This window comes from Nicotiana tomentosiformis, chromosome 10 (assembly GCF_000390325.3).
Source record: "Nicotiana tomentosiformis chromosome 10, ASM39032v3, whole genome shotgun sequence".
NCBI classification, from domain to species: Eukaryota; Viridiplantae; Streptophyta; class Magnoliopsida; order Solanales; family Solanaceae; genus Nicotiana; species Nicotiana tomentosiformis.
Window position 1 is genome coordinate 76,962,410 of NC_090821.1, and position 16,773 is coordinate 76,979,182.

At 39.2% G+C, this 16,773-nt stretch overlaps 1 long non-coding RNA gene across 1 annotated transcript; it reads right to left on the reverse strand.

Moving 5' to 3' along the window:
• Positions 1-12,245: 12,245 nt before the first annotated feature.
• On the reverse strand, positions 12,246-13,287 carry LOC104107619 (uncharacterized). The gene is made up of 2 exons (XR_688831.3): positions 13,195-13,287; positions 12,246-12,635 (listed from the first exon to the last, which is right to left on the reverse strand). It is a non-coding gene; the product is annotated as an uncharacterized lncRNA (long non-coding RNA).
• Between the last annotated feature and the right edge of the window lie 3,486 nt (positions 13,288-16,773).

A 16,773-nucleotide genomic window follows, 5' to 3' on the forward strand; every position in this document is an offset into this window, starting at 1 on the left:
AAAACACGTTAACTTAATCCATTGGTAAGCCTTTTTCGCGATTATGCAACTCCGAATGGCTCAAATCCAGATGAATATTACCTTGAAAATCCCTCGGCAAAATCGCCACAAACTGAGCTTTCTTGATTTAGCTCTTTAGTGATATTAAAACCTCCAACTACTCTTACAACTTCAATCTATATCAACATAATTCAATTAGACCAATATTAGTAAATATTTCCAGATGTTTAGGTCATTTAGGCATTTTGTCAAGCATCTAAAGTGCATAAATCTCTATATCTCTTAACCATAGAATTAGTCCATCCAACTATCACCATTTACCAACAATTTATACCACATCGTTGTTAAACAAATTTATAACTTCCAATCATCACACACGCGAGCATTCATCCACGCCCAACCAACAAAATTTACATCAATTAATCACTTTTCAATCTCTACAATGGTTATGTATTTAAATTGGGAATGTATAGCTTCCAATCACCATACCATGAGTTCCAATACTTAATTCATATTTATATTCCCATAATACATCCGTACATGTAAGTCTATGGGTGTAGGATTAATTTTTTGGAAGAAATCTTGCAAAACCTTCCTTTGAGTTCTTGAAGAAATTTCTTGAAGATCTAACTATTATATGTGTAAATTTCATCAATACTAGTGTAGAAATGATGGAATTTCACACCAAGATAATTGGGATTGCTTACTTTGAAGAAGAGAGGAGTTGGTGGTCTTGAGAGAGTGGAAAAGAGCTCCAAAATCCGTCCAAGTGAAATTGGAAAAATGAACCCCAAATTGGCTTAAAAAGAGGTGGAGCTAGGGCGCGACTACTCTAGCGAAGTGTGCCTCACTTCGCTGGTTACTCCATGCAAGGGAAGACAGGATCCGCGTCTGGTCGAGCGAAGCGAGCTTCGCTGTCCGCCAAAATAAACTGGGTGGTCTAACTTTACTACTTTGATCATAACGAAGCTATTCAAATTTTCGAAATCGAAATCTAGGCTAGTTATGAACAAAGTCAACCCTCGGTCAAACTTATAAATATTTCAAAACTCCAAATTTTTTATTTTCGCTAAAATGCGCCGAATTATCCTACGGACTTCCAAATCCAAATCAAGACACATGTCTAAGTCCGAAATATGACGACCCAAATTCCTAACCTGTTGTGATGGCACCTATCGATGGTACTAGGCAAGCCGATTCTCAAAGACACTTCCAATGTTTGACAAAAGATAAGTCAAAGCTTTTACATGACAGAGTTTTCGTAACAACAGGAGTTAATCTCAAATTACAGTGCGGAAAAATAGCCCCAACATCGGGTGTGACCAAGTCATGAGCATCTAAACAACTAGTCCAAGAAACATTGTCTGCAAGAGTATGTGTCAAAATACCAATACAGAAAAGAAAAGATAACGAGGAAGGAGAGACAAGGACTTCGAACTCCGGTAGCTACCTCGTGAATCTCCGATACTCAACCACACACGAGATTAACGTCCTCCGTGACCGGGAACACCTGGATCTGCACATGGAGTGCAGGGTGTAGCGTGAGTACAACCAACTCAGTAAGTAACAATAATAATTAAGGAACTGAAGATAGTGACGAGCTACATAGTTATAGTTCATTTTCAGTAGTTCCACCAAAGAATAGACATGCTTTCAAATCCGGCAGTTTAAGTCAAATCAGTTTTATACAGTTCAAGTTCAGGTAATCTGGATATAAAATCTTTCAGAAATTTCACAACAATGACATATAGCAACTAAGTGCAACAACAAATAAAATGCAAGTACAGCCTCTCAGGGCAACAATCACTCAACTCATCACAATAACTCAATCACTCAGCACTCAGTCCTTAGTACTCACACTCAATAGGTACCTACGCTCACTGGGGGTGTACAGACTCCGGAGGGGCTCCTTCAGCCCAAGCGCTATCATACGCACGGATAACTCACGTGCTATAAAATCAATATCTGGATCCGCACGGACAACTCACGTGCTACATGGAAACCTCACGTGCTATAGTATAATATCTGGATCCGCACGGACAACTCACGTGCTGCATGGACAACTCATGTGCTATAGTGTAATATATGGATCCTCACGGAAAACTCACGTGCTACACTATCAATATCTCACACTCAGGCCCTCAACCTCATTCATTCATAAATCTCTCCAGTCTCTCGGTCTATCAATAATCATGAAAAATTATCCCAAACAGCAATGATATGATGCATCAGTAAGGAACAATAGAAATTGAGATATGATATGAAATGAATAAACATGATTGAGTGTGAAATTACAATTTGAACATATAATTCAACCACAAAAAATGACCCTAGTGGGTACCAACAATAATATATGCCTAAGCATGATTTTTAAGATGAGTCTCAGCTCAATGTTTCTCTAACACATAGAGAATGTACGGATATCAACAGATTATTCAACTATACAGTTCCATGGAATTTGACCAAGTCACAATTCCTATGGTGCATGCCCACACACCCGTCACCTAGCATGTGTGTCACCTTAAACAAATCACATAATACAGAATCTGGGGTTTCATATCCTCAGGACCAAATTTAGAACTGTTACTTACCTTAAACCATGTAATTATTTATTTCGCTATGCCCTTGCCACGAGAATTGGTCCCCGGAAGCCTCGTATCTAGCCACAATTTATTCAACTCAGTCAATACCAATTATTGTAATTAATTCCATAAGGAAATACTAATTTTCCAATAAAAAGCCAAAATTATCTCAAAAATCGCCTTGGGGCACATGTCTCGGAACCCGACAAAAGTTACAAAATATGAACACGCATCCAACTACGAGTCCAACCGTACAAATTTCACCAAATTCTCACATCAACTCGACCCTCAAATCTTTAATTAAAGTCTTTGAAGATTTCTACCATTTTCAACCCAATCTTTACCCATTTGAACTAAACAATCTTTCCATAAACCTTATTGAGACGTATAAATAATACTCTTATACCCAAGAATCATACTCTTAATCACCCATCTTTACCCAAACTCGAAATTGAAGACTAGGGGTTAGAACCTTACCACTTGGGTGAAGATCTTGTGATATTTCCTTGTTGGATTTCAAAGCTTGAACAAGATCTTGATGAAAAAAGCACTTGAGCTTCTTCCTCTCTCTAGAACACTTTCCCTTCTCTCTAAAAATGTCAGATTCTTGCTCCCAAATGAACTTCAAGGGCTATAAATTGAAGTTGGATCGGGTCAAAAATTAGAAAAATTTGAAACCCCGATGCAGATTTGCGATTGCATATGCGATCACATAACACGTATGCGGTCCGCAAACTGACTGCATAATTGAAGCTCCAAAATGAGGGTCGCCTGTTTAGGTCTACGGTCATTATGCGGCTCGCATACCTATTCTACGGTCGCATAATGCATCGCAGAACAGGTCTGTGATCGCATAATGCACCGCAGATTTTCCTCAAAGCTTGCCTCATATCTGCTTCACTCTGCGGCCATTATGCGGTCCGCAACGTGATTATGCGACTGCATAGTGGGCCGTTGAAATGCCCTCTTCTGCTGAAAATTTTCCTTTACTCCACAGTGCATTGTTCATCCCAAAATGTCTGAGTCGTGCCTCGCAAGCTCGCCGCAAGAAATTTCTACAACCTTTGTACTAATTAATCTACCTCGGCACCACAAAAACTTTTCAACTTAAGTTTTAAAGCTTGGAACTAAGTGTTTTAAATCATTCCAAAACCTCACCGGCCCCGAACCAATTACTCCGGTAAGTCAAATATCAATCATAAATCACAATTTGAGCAGTAAATGGGGGAACGGTGTTGTAATACTCAAAATGACCGGCCGGGTCGTTACCTTCTCCTCCTCTTAAACGAACGTTCATCCTCGAACGGGTTTAGAATCATACCTGGAGTCTCAAATAAGTGTGGATATTTTCTCCGCAACTCCCGCTCAATCTCAAAAGTAGCCTCTCCGACTGGCTGGCCTCTCCAATGTACCTTTGCTGACGTTATGTTCTTTGACCTCAGTTTTCGAACCTGCCGGTCTAAAATAGCCACCGACTCCACATCATAAGTCAAGTTACCATCCAGCTGCACTTTATTGAAATCCAAAAAATGAGACGGATCCCCCACATACTTTCGGAGCATGGATACATAGAACACCGGATGAACACCTGATAGACTAGGTGGCAAAGCAAGTTCATAATCTACCTCCCCAATTCACTTAATTATCTCAAAAGGCCCAATATACCAAGGGCTCAACTTTCCCTTCTTCCCGAACCTCAACACACCCTTCATTGGTGAAATCTTAAGCAGAACCTTCTCCCCAACCATGTAAGCAACATCACGGACCTTCCTTTTGGCATAACTCTTCTGTCTAGACTGTACCGTGCGAAGCCGCTCCTGAATGACTTTAACCTTCTCCAAAGCATCTTGAACCAAGTCAGTACCCAATAGTATAGCCTCACCCTGCTCAAACCAACCAACCGGAGACCGACACCGTCTCCCATATAACGCCTCATATGGAGCCATCTGAATACTCGACTGGTAGCTGTTATTGTAAGCAAACTTCGCGAGTGGTAGAAATGTATCCCAAGAACCTCCAAAATCAATGACACAAGCGCATAGCATATCCTCCAATATCTGAGTAGTGCGCTCGGACTATCCGTCTATCTGAGGGTGAAATGTTGTACTTAACTGAACCTGTGTGCTCAATTCTCACTGCACTGCTCTTCAAAACTGTGTGCCCCGATCTGAAATGATATACACCGGCACACCGTGTAGGCGAATAATCTCGCGAGGATAAATCTCAGCCAACCGCTCCGAAGAATAATTAGTACCAACTGGAATAAAATTCCCGGATTTGGTCAACCGATTTACAATCACCCAAATTGCATCAAACTTCTTCAATGTCTGAGGAAGCCCAACTACAAAGTCCATGGTAATGCGCTCCCATTTTCACTCCGGAATTTCAAGTCTCTGAAGTAATCCTCCCGGTCTCTGATGTTCGTACTTTACCTGTTGACAATTTAAACACCGAGCTACAAACCCAACTATATCTTTCTTCATTCTCCTCTACCAATAATGCTACCTCAAATCCTGATACATCTTCGCAACACCTGGATGAATGGAGTACTGCGAACTGTGAGCTTCCTAGAGAATCAACTCACGCAAACCATCTACATTAGGCACACATAGTCTGCCTTGTATCGGTAATACACCGTCATCTCCAATAGTGACTTCCTTGACTTCACCGTGTTGAACCGTGTCCTTAAGGACAAGCAGATGAGGGTCATCATACTTGCGCTCTCTGATGAGATCATATAAAGAAAACCGAGAAACCACACAAGTCAAAACTCGATTCGGCTCGGAAACATCCAATCTAAAAAATTGGTTGGCCAAGGCCTGAACATCCAAGGATAAAGGCCTCTCTGCTTCCGGTAAGTGTGCTAAGCTACCCAAATTCTCCGCCTTATGACTCAAGGCATTGGCCTTTCCGGGATGATAGAGAATGGTGATATCATAATCCTTAAGCAAATCCAACCACCTTCGCTGCCGCAAATTAAGATCCTTCTATTTAAACAAATGTTGTAGACTCCGGTGATCGGTATAAACCTCACAATGGACACCGTACAAATACTGTCACCAAATCTTTAAGGCATGAACAATAGCTGTTAACTCAAGGTCATGAACTGGATAATTCTTCTCATGTACCTTTAACTGTCTGGATGCATAGGCAATCACCCTACCGTCTTGTATCAGCACTGCGCCAAGGCCAATACGTGACGCATCACAATACACAGTATAAGACCCTGAACCCGTAGGCAACACCAATACTGGAGTTGTAGTCAAAGTTGTCTTGAGCTTCTGAAAGCTCTCTTCACATTCATCCGACCACCTGAACGGAACACCTTTCTGGGTCAATTTAGTCATAGGCGATGCAATAGATGAGAAATCCTCCACGAAACGACGATAATAACTGGCCAAGCCGAGAAAACTCTAAATCTCAGTAACTGAAGATGGCCTGAGCCAACTTTGAACTGCCTCTATTTTCTTCGGATCCACCTTAATCCTTTCACTGGACACTATGTGTCCCAAGAATGCTACCGAACTAAGCCAGAACTCACACTTAGAGAATTCGACATAAAGTTTTTCCTCTCTCAGCCTCTGTAGTACAATACTCAAGTGTCGTGCATACTCCTCCTGGCTACGTGAGTACATTAGGATATCATGAATAAATACTACGACAAATGAGTCAAGATATGGTTGGAATACACTATAGATCAAGTGCATGAATGCTACTGGGGCATTTGTTAGCCCAAATGACATCACAAGAAATTCATAGTGACCATAACGAGTCCTGAATGCTGTTTCTAGAATATCTGAATCCCGAATTTTCAACTGATGGTACCCAGATCTCAAATCAATTTTGGAGAATACCCTCGCTCCCTGAAGTTGGTCAAATAAATCATCAATATGCGGTAAAGGATACTTATTCTTGATTGTAACTTTGTTCAACTGCCTGTAATCGATACACATCCGCATAATACCATCTTTCTTTTTCACAAATAGAACTGGTGCACCCCAAGGCAACACACTAGGCCTAATAAACTCCTTATCAAGAAGTTCCTGAAGTTGCTCTTTCAATTCTTTTAACTCAACTCGTTCCATATGATACTGAGGAATAGAAATGGGTTGAGTGTCCTGCACCAAGTCAATACCGAAATCAATATCCTTGTCGGGCGGCATACCCGGCAGGTCTGCAGGAAATACATCTGAAAAGTCTCTTACTACCGGTACTGAATCAATAGTAGGAGTATCTGCATCAACATCTCCCACAAAAGCCAAATATAAAAAACACCCCTTCCCAACCATACGTTGGCCTTTCAAATAAGAAATTACCTGCTAGGAACATAATCTAGAGAACCTCTCCATTCAACCTCTGGCAACCCCGACATTGCCAATGTCACGATTTTTGCGTGACAGTCCGAAATAGTATGACATGGAGACAACCAATCCATACCCAAGATTACATCAAAATCAACCATTCTAAGCAATAAGAGATCAACTCTAGTTTCCAGTCCCCCAATAGTTACCACACACGACTGATACACACGGTCCACAATAATAGTATCGCCCCCCGGCATAGATACACAAATAGGTGAAACTAAGGACTCACTGGCATACCCAGATAATGAGTAAAATGCGATGGCACATACAAATAAGTAGAACTAGGGTCAAATAATCTAGAAGCCTCACTATGACACACTGAGACAATACCTGTGATTACTGTATTTGAGGCAACAACATTTGGCCTGGCAGAAAAAGCATAAAATTGGGCATGACCGCCACCTGATCGGTCTCACCCTCTTGTGCGACCCTAGATGCTTGACCCCTTCCCTGAGCTGGCTGGGCAGGTGGTGGAACTGTTAGTACTGGTGCCGTCGGTCGAGAACTCTGTTATGGAGCCCCACTCAATAGTCTAGGAAAATATCTCTTGAAATGACCCAATTCTCCACACTCGAAACAACCTCTCATCTGATAGAAATGCTGCTCCTGATAACCCGAGGAATTACCTGTAGAAGCCTGAGCAGACAAGGCATGATGAGAACTCTGCGCTGGTAGTGCACTGAATAAAGATAGTCCTGAGTAAGTACTGTAAGAATCGTGGCTAGCTGATGTACCATGATGAGCTGGATGAGTCGTCTTAGCGGGCCTATAAGGACGACCCTTGTTGTGGTAGGACTGTCCCCCAGAAGGTATCCCACCAAAACCGCCCGAACCTCAAGGCCTCTTAGCCTCTCTGTCACTACGCCCCTGGCTACGGACCACCTCTATTTGTCAAGCAATGCTAACCACCTCGTCAAAAGTGGCACCAGATACCCTCTCTCTAGCCATAAGCAATCGTAGCCGATACGTTAGGCCATCAATGAACCTCCTAATCCTCTCCCTATCAGTGGGAACCAACCAAACTACGTGACGAGCTAATTCAGAAAACCTCATCTCGTACTGGGTCACCGACATGCCATCCTGCCGAAGCTGCTCAAACTGTCTACACAGCTCCTACCTACGAGACTGCGACACGAACTTCTCCAAAAAGAGAATAGAGAACTCCTGCCATGTAAGTGGTACTTCACGGACCAGCATGCGCCTCTCATAGGCCTCCCGCCATCTAAAAGCATTCCCAGAAAACTGAAAAGTAGTGAACGAGACCCCACTGATCTCCAGAATACCCGTTGTTCGAAGCATCATCTAACACTTATACAGAAAGCCCTGAGCATCCTCTAACTTACCACCGCTAAATAATGGAGGCCGAATCTCAATGGTCACAGCTGGTGCTTGAGCTGGTCCTGTCGGCTTAGCTATATATGGAATCTTCTCCTGATCTGGAGCAACTGGTGGTACTATAGGTGATGGTACAACTGTGGTATGAGCTATACCTCGGCCCCGACCTCTACCAAGGCCCCGGCCTCTCGTAGCCCTAACTGGTGGCACTGGTGGCTGACCGTCTGATCCGATAGTACGTGTTCTCACCATCTATGAAAGAATAGAATAACATAATCTTAGTTTTTCCGGAATCAAAAAGTTCGCACGATAGAATACAAGAAAGTGAAATTTTCCTAAGGGTTCGACATCCTCTCGAAGATAAGTACAAACGTCTCCGTACCGATCCGCAAGACTTTACTAAACCTGCTCATGACTCGTGAGACCTATATAACCTAGGATCTGATACCAACTTGTCATGACCCAAATTCCTAACCTGTCGTGATGGCGCATATCGATGGTACTAGGAAAGCCGATTCTCAGAGACACTTCCTATGTTTCACAAAAGATAAACTCAAGTTACAGTGCGGAAAAATATCCCCAACATCGGGTGTCACCAAGTCATGAGCATCTAAACAACCAGTTTAAGAAATAGTGTCTACAAGAGTCTGTGTCAAAATACCAATACAGAAAAGAAAAGATAACGAGGAAGGAGAGACAAGGACTGCGAACGCCGGTATCTACCTTGTGAATTTCAGATACTCAACCACGCACGAGATCAACATCCTTCGTGAACGGAAATACCAGGATCTGCACATGGAGTGCAGGGTGTAGCGTGAGTACAACCAACTCGGTAAGTAACAATAATAATTAAGGAACTGAAGATAGTGATGAGCTACATAATTATAGTTCATTTTCAGTAGTTCTAGCAAAGAATAGACATGCTTTCAAATACGACAATTTAAGTCAAATCAATTTTATACAGTTCAAGTTCAGGTAATCCGAATATAAAATCTTTCAGAAATTTCACAACAATGACAGATAGCAACTAAGTGCAATAACATGAACAACAAGAACAACCTCGCGGGGCAACAGTCACAAAACTCATCACAACAACTGAATCACTCGGCTCTCAGCCCTGAGTACTCACACTCAATAGGTACATGCGCTCACTGAGGGTGTACAGACTCCGGAGGGGCTCCTTCAGCCTAAGCGCTGTAATACGCACGTACAACTCACGTGCTATAATATCAAATATCTGGATCCGCACGGACAAGTCACATGCTACATAGACAACTCACGTGCTATAGTATAATATCTGGATCCACAGGGACAACTCACGTTCTACACGGACAACTCACGTGCTATAGTATAATATATGGATCTGCACGGACAACTCACGTGCAATACTATCAATATCTCACAATCACGCCCTAGACCTCATTCAGTCATAAATCTCTCCAGTCTCTCGGGCTATCAATAATCATGAAAAATCAGCCAAAACAGCAATGATATGATGCATCAGTAAGGAACAATAGAGACTGAGATATGATATGAAATGAATAAACATGACTGAGTGTGAAATTACAATTTGAACATATAATTCAACCACAGAAATGACCCCAATGGGTACCAACAATAACAACATATGCCTAATCATGATTTTTAATACGAGTCTCAGCTCAATTTTTCTCTAACACGTAGAGAATGTACGGATATCAACAGATTATTCACCTATACAGTTTCATAGAATTTGACCAAGTCACAATTCCTATGGTGCACGCCCATACGCCCGTCACCTAGCATGTGTGTCACCTCAAACCAATCACATAACACATAATTCGGGGTTTCATACCCTCAGGACCAAATTTAGAACTGTTACTTACCTCAAACCGTGTAATTCTTTATTCCGCTATGCCTTGCCATGAGAAATGGTCTCCAGAAGCCTCGTATCTAGCCACAATTAATTCAATTAAGTCAATACCAATTATTATAATTAATTCCATAAGGAAATACTAATTTTTTAATAAAAATCCAAAATTAACTCAAAAATTACATGTGGGGCCCACGTCTCGGAACCTGACAAATTATAAAATATGAACGCTCAACTACGAGTCCAACTGTACAAATTTTATCAAATTCCGACATCAACTCGACCGTCAAATCTTCAATTAAAATCTTTGAAGATTTCTACTATTTTCAACCCAATCTTTACCCATTTGAACTCAACAATTTTTTGATAAACCTTATTGAGACGTATAAACAATACCCTTACACCCAAGAATCATACTCTTAATCAGCCATCTTTACCCAAACTCGAAATTGAAGACTAGGAGTTAGAACCTTACCTCTTGGGTGAAGATCTTGTGATATTTTCTTGTTGGATTTCAAAGCTTAAACAAGATCTTAATGAACAAAGCAGTCGAGCTTCTTTCTCTCTCTAGAACACTCTCCCTTCTCTCTAAAAATGTTAGATATTTGCTCTAAATTGAGCTTCAAGGGATATAAATTGAAGTTGGATCGGGTAAAAAATTAGAAAGATTTGAAGCCCGACGCAGATTTGCGATCGCATAACACGTATGCGGTCTGCAAACTGACCGCGTAATTGAACCTCCAAAACGAGGTTCGCCTGTTTAGGTCTGCGGTGATTATGCGGCCCGCATACCTGTTTTGCGATCGCATAACGCATCGTAGAACAGGTCTGCGGTCGCATAATACTCCGCAGATTTTTCTCAAATCTTGCCTTATATCTGCTTCACTCTGCGGCCATTATACGGTCCGCAGAGTGATTCTGCGACCGCATAGTGGGCCGCAGAAATGCCCTCTTTTGCCGAAAATTTTTCTTTACTCCACAGTGCATTGTTCAACCCAAAAAGTCTGAGTCGTGGCTCACAACCTCGCCGCAAGAAATTTCTATAACCTTTGTACTAATTAATCTACATCGGCACCACAAAACCTTTTTAACTTAAGTTTTAAAGCTTGGAACTAAGTGTTCCAAATCATTCCAAAACCTCACCGGCCCCGAACCAATTACCCCGGCAAGTCAAATATCAATCGCAAATCAGAATTTGAGCAGTAAATGGGGGAACGGGGTTGTAATACTCAAAACGATTGGCCGGGTCGTTACATGATATCACCATATGGAGCTATTGAAATCATCAAAACTCCATTCTGGAGTCGTTTGCACAAAAGTCAAACTTCGGTCAACTCTTTTCACTTAAGCTACAAGAATTAGAATTTGTTCTTTCAATTTAATCCTGAATCATCCGAAAACCAAACTCGACCACACACGCAAGTTATAATTCACAATACGAATCTGCTCTGGACCTTAAGCCACTGAACGAGATGTCAATTCTCAAACTGACAAGTCGGGTCGTTACATATATGCTCTTCATAGCGGTAACATTCCTAAAGTAGAGATAATTAAGTTTTAAATTGTTAATTTTACTTTGTAGTCGCAGAAATCTCATAGCACTTTTTAAACCACGAGTTTTAAAAGTTTCTTTTTCTTTCTTAGACTTAGTGTTGAGTCAAACTACACCAACTAAATTGAGTGGAGGGAGTATTTTTTTTAATGTTATCCATAAAATAATATACCCCAAGTACTTTATGAGAGATCTTATTTCTCATGGTTAATTAGCTAGGGACTATTAATACCATATTTATATATGCTCTTTATGAGTTTCCCCGTTTACTTTGCAATGTAACTTAACTCTTACTTTAATTTTTTTCTTTCATTAATGTATCCTCTGTGAATTTTGCTTTTTATTTATTTATTTATTTTATTTTTAGCTATTCTTTTCAAGACGGAGCTCTAAACTTAATCCTTTCTATTCATTAATTAGTCATATGACCCCTAGTTTGGATCGTAATAAAAATTAGAACATTGTTGGATAAAAAAGTGCTACATCAGAGAAACGAAAAGGGTACGTAAAAGATGATAAATAAATTGGTAAATGCATGAAAATTATAAACAGATACAAAGTACTAAAATTCACCACGCCGGTCAATCCTTTCACATTTCCAAATAGAAAGTTATTCACTTAACTTTCTTCTTTATTCATACAAAATCTAAAAGACAAGGAAACATTGAAATGAAAAAAAAAATGAAATCACACGAAAAGGTAAATTCGTAATTGGAAATAGTAGTAGAGTTCGTCGCATTTGAACAATAATGTGCAATATGCACAGACTTTACCCAGTAACTACGTCACAACGATGGAGCACATCACACTTACAGCAAAACCAACAATCATTGCAGTCGTTGTTGGTTTCACAACATCTCCCACAAGTTAGAGCATCTTTAAGTTGAGGGAGTAGACGCCTTTCAACTCTTGAGAAAGCACATTTGTCTTTGAGAACCATAACACGTTCACTGAAATATTTTAAAATTAGAATTAAAATCAATTATGTTTAATATAACATGAATTAAACACATTCAAGCAACATGCTAGGAACATACGTGTATCTGCTGTATATACAAAATATGTATAGTCATATATAGCGAATCATTAATGCAATTAAGAAGTGATACCCTTATTTCAATTATTCCTTTGATTGGATCATTAGCTAAAGCAAACTTTTGCACCATATTAGGGCATCCCATTAGTAAACCAGTTTGGTCTGATTTATCAGATTCTGATATTATTGACCGATTTGGGCGTACATACAGAAATATTTTCATTATTATAGCGGATCTTCCAAAAAAAAAAAGACTTTATATCGAATAAAGTATATACTTCGACTTTTTTGTGCTAGAACTATAGCTCGAAAACACAAAAGTTCTGTACGCGCGTTTTTGAAAAGATCGAACTCGGAATTATTGGAAGAATTCTTAACGTCTGGAAGAACAAGTTCTTTCTTTGACCTTCCCACGAGCTTCTTCTAGTAATAATATTATTTCAATGTAGAAACAAAAAGGAATGGATACTAACTTGTGGTTGCCGTGAGAAGAATAGTGAGAATGAAGCCAAGCTTAAACAACACCATATTAGGAAATAGTGTTTCTAACTGTAGCTTTTTATTTCCTAAAGAACGTAATTTATAGACTTCTTCTGTAATGATCTAGCTCAATAGATGGACTATAATAGTTTTTTTTTAATCAACTTGTCTTATATTTAAGTTGCTTAGGCTCGCTTTCCCTTGTAAATAATGCAGTTTAAATAATTTAAATTATTTTCTGCCCCACTATTTCTAATTAAAAAAAAGTATTTCAATACCTTGTAAATTGTGCTCCCAAGTTGCTCTACTTTGTGTTGATCAAGTTCTCAAAAGATGCATATGGAGGTTGAAGGTTGAAGATGCCCGTAAGTTTCCGACCGATTCGATCCCAAATATTTTACAACCATCAATTTTTCGATCACTTGAATTTCGTAAGAAATTTGTCGAAAATAATAGACTCCCGACTGATTTTCAAAGGATTTGGTGGTCAAAAAATTGATATTTTCTAGAAGTGATTATATTTTGTGATTTGAATACGATTACTACAATATGTCTCTATTATAGTTTAAGTTTTATCGTTGATGGTGTAATTTTTTTTATACAATTAGATAAATTAATAGATAATTATAAGTAAATCTCTTGGTAAGCGTTACTTCATTGTTTGATGAAAATGATAATTAACCTACTGTCACATATTAAAATTCACTAATAATATAAAATATATTTAAAATATTAGTGTATATAACTTAAATCCATATTATTAAGCTACACGTAATTCACTCTATCAAAGGAAATTATAGATTTTTATTTTGTACGCATTCTCTTGCTTGGATTCTAATTGGGTATTATGATTTTACAAAAAATTAATATTTTTATTCCACTATATATTAGGAAGTTTCTCATTAGCGTTTAGTGTGTATGACTATATCATGTTGCAGTAGAAATCCCTAAACATAATTATGTTCCTTAACCGGCACTCTATATAGCATTCATCTGCTTGTTATACTCCTTTGGGAAGACCCTTTGCATGTGACTCAATTAATGAATTGACATCATTTTAATTACTTACTCTGCATGCTTGATTAACAAGGTTAAATTATTTTACTACTACAGTTCATGTGCCACATTTTTTTGACGATGCAAGTGAGAACTGATGCACTAGTACATCCTTTTAATTTAAGTTAATTCTTTCTATTCACCCGTCATGACCCCCTAGTGTAGATCGTGATCGAAGGTGAGTCTAGAATTTAAATTGTAATGACGCGACTTGTTGTTTTAAGAATTAGCGCCTCGTTCAGTGGCTTAAGGTCTCGAGCAGCTTTGTAATATGTATTATGACCCGCGGGTGTGGTCGAGTTTGATTTACTGAAGATTCGGAATTTAATTAAAAGAATAATTCTTATTTAGAAGCTTAAATGGAAAGAGTTGACCGGAGAGTTGACTTTTAAGCAAACGACCCCGGAATAGAATTTTGATGATGTCAATAGTTTCGTATGATGATTTCGGACTTTGGCGTATATTCGGATTTGGAAGTCCGTAGGACAATTCGATACAATTTGGTGAAAGTTGAAAAATAGAAAATATTTGGAAAAATCCTAACGAAGGGTGAATTTTTGATAACAAGATCGGATTTCGATTCCGGAAATGGGAATAGCTCCATTACCCTCAATTATGACTTGTGTGCAAAATTTGAAGTCAGTCCGGATTGATTTGATACGTTTTAGCGCAAAATATAGAAGTTGAAAGATTTAAAAACTTATAATTCGATTCGGTGCGCGATTCATCATTTTGGTATTGTTTGATGTAAATTGAAACCCAGAATAGGTCCAGGTTGTATTATGAGACTTATTGATAAATTCGGAGAAGGTCCCGGGTAGCTCGGGTGAGTTTCGGACGAGGTTCGGATCGAATTTGGACTTGTTAAAAATGCTGGGAATTTCTATTGTTTCTGGGCAGAAGCTATTGGCATCGTACCCGCAGAATTTTGGGCGCAGGTGCGACCACGCATAAGCGAGGGAGCCATCATAGAAGCAAAGATGGAAGGACATGGAAGTGGTCGCAGGTGCGAAGAAATTCCCGCACCTGCGGAACCGCAGGAGCAGGAAAGGAAGGCGCATAAGCGGTTGTTTGCGCAGATGCGCATGTTGCATCACACCTGCGAATGCGCAGAAGCGGAAAGGAGTACGCAGGTGCGATGTGTTTGTTGGCAGTGGTCTTCGCAGAAATGAGTCTTCGCTCGCAAAAGAGAGCTCGTAAGAGCGACAAAAATGGTCCGCAAGTGCGAAACTGGGCAGAAACATAAGGATGGAACTTGGCCATTTTTGGCATTTCGTTTTGGAATTTTGGAGCTCAGATTTGGGCGATTCTGGAGGGATTCTTCACAAGCTTTGTTGGGGTAGATATTCTATATCCTAAAGTGATTATGTTTCATGAATGTATTGTTATATTCATCATTTAACTCGGATTTAAATGGAGGAAATCAAGATTTTTGTAAAATCTTCCAAAAAAGAAAATTTAAGCTTTGGAGGTCGAGTTGTTATTGGAATTCGATAAAATTGGTATGGTTGAACTCATATCGGAATGGGTGTTCGGATTTCATTAAAGTTATGTCGGTTCCAAAGGGCAGGGTCCCGCGTTGACTTTTGTTGACTTTTTGGAATAAATTTTTAAGTCGACGCATTATTATCCGGAATTATTTTTAATAAATTTTAATGAAGTTATACAATTAATTTAGATAGATTTGAGCTGTTCGGAGGTTAATTCAAGCAAGAAGGTTATTTTGGAATATCGGCCTAACTTCAAAAAGGTAAGTGTCTTGCTTAACCTCGAGTGTGAGAATTACCCCTTAGGCATCGAGTTTTATGTGCCATTGGTGAAATGTGAAAAGCCGCGTACTCGAGGTGACGAGTACGTACTCGGGCCTATATATGCAAATTTTATTGGATTAAAGTCTTCGGCATTATTGTGTAGTAAATTGGGTAATTGTAGACAATTATTAAATTATTTGTTTGCCATGCCTAAATCCTTGTTGTTAAATTTATTTTTATATGACAATTTGATGTGATTGTTACTTGAAATATTTATAAAATTTCGTGAGTATTGTTGGTTTAATATTTCTTGGAACTGAATTTAAAAATGAATTTTTCCTATGCAAATAATTAATTAAGCAGGTTTAAAAAGAAAGGGTTAATATAATTATTTAAATTTGGATTAATGAAGGTTTTGCTTTATTCTGAGTAATTTCTATCTCTGTTGATTATTTTTGGGGTGTTATACACAAAGTGTGGAGCCTTCGTCTATTTGTTGTAAAATTAATTGACTTGGTTGTATCTTTGAAATTTTGGTTGTGGCCATTGGGCCAAATCGTGATATGAATTAATTTTGTATGTTGCCGTGATAATTTTTCGTGTAAATTATTGTATTGTGTGAGTTATTATTTCGAGGAGATAAGGATGACATTTTACCATTGATATTCTATGGGTATAAGGGTGGCATTTCATTGTTATTGTGTTTGTTGGAATACTGTCTGGGCGGAGCGATAAGGGCGGCTATAGGAGCGATAAGGGTGGCTA